Source organism: Balaenoptera acutorostrata, chromosome 6 (assembly GCF_949987535.1).
Source record: "Balaenoptera acutorostrata chromosome 6, mBalAcu1.1, whole genome shotgun sequence".
NCBI lineage: Eukaryota > Metazoa > Chordata > Mammalia > Artiodactyla > Balaenopteridae > Balaenoptera > Balaenoptera acutorostrata.
The window spans coordinates 92,280,496-92,281,631 of NC_080069.1; positions in this window are offsets into that span (position 1 = coordinate 92,280,496).

Here is a 1,136-nt window from a genome sequence, read left to right on the forward strand (position 1 = left end):
AGCCCTGGGGTAGCCAGGGCGAGAGGCTAGCTAACATCCACAGGATGAGTCACTCTGTCCATCTGGTTGTTGCATGTCTCCTCTGTGATGGATGCTGTCTGGTGAGCATTGTGAGATACAAAGACCAACACATTTTGTGCCCATTCCTCTATGTAATCACATGATACTTAGCTTCTGGCAGAACCTTTGTATTAGCTACCTGACTTATGAAAAGGTCTAGTGGAAGTCCTTGAAACTACTTTCCTTTTTCTACCTCCTAGAGTAAATCAGAAGCAATACCGCATCCCAGCAAGTATTGCAGAGTTTAGAGCTACTATTAACAGTTAAATGGTGTACGGGTAGTGAGTCCCATTGTATTTCCACGAATTCTCCTATATGGCCTTTGAAAAAACCAAATGGACTGTGGTGGATAATAGTGGATTGCTATAAACTTGGCCAGATGGTAGCCTCAATTGAAGCTGCCATGTCAGATGTGGTAGCTACTGGAATATATCAATACAACCTTTGACACTTGGGATGCACCATGATCTGGCAAATGCAGTCACAGTCTGTATGCAGGGGGAAATCAAAAGCAATTTGCTTTCATATAGCAAGGAGAGTAGTCCAGGTTCACTTTTTGGCTCCAGAGTTATGTTAACTCTCCTGTTCTCTGTTATACTATAGTCCATAGGGACCTTGTCATCCTAATATGACACAGATCATAATGCTGGTCCCCTATTTGGTAACATCATGCTAATGGGACCTGGTGAGATGGAAGTGACAACCACTCTAGAAACCCTGTTAAGATCATGAGTGTGAGAGATAAACTCCACCACCTAGCTTATCCTGGGTCACTCAGGTGTTAGTCTTAGGTGCCTCTTTGGTATTAGGGAGTAAAATCCTAGGGAGCAGAAGTGAAGAAAAGGGAAGTGAGGCAGGGAAGGAGGAAGAGCCAATGAGAGGCATTAGATGATTGATCACTCAGTCTTGTGAGAGCATCTCTCAGATGGCTTATAAATGACTTTCTCAGGACGGTGCATCTGGTTGAAGAAGGGAGAGAAATATATTTGCTGGCTTCCATTGGCTAAATATTTGCTTAGTGTGGTGTTATTTCTCCTGCATTTCCAGGTTGCTTGGGCTGAGTGGATTAGGCAGTG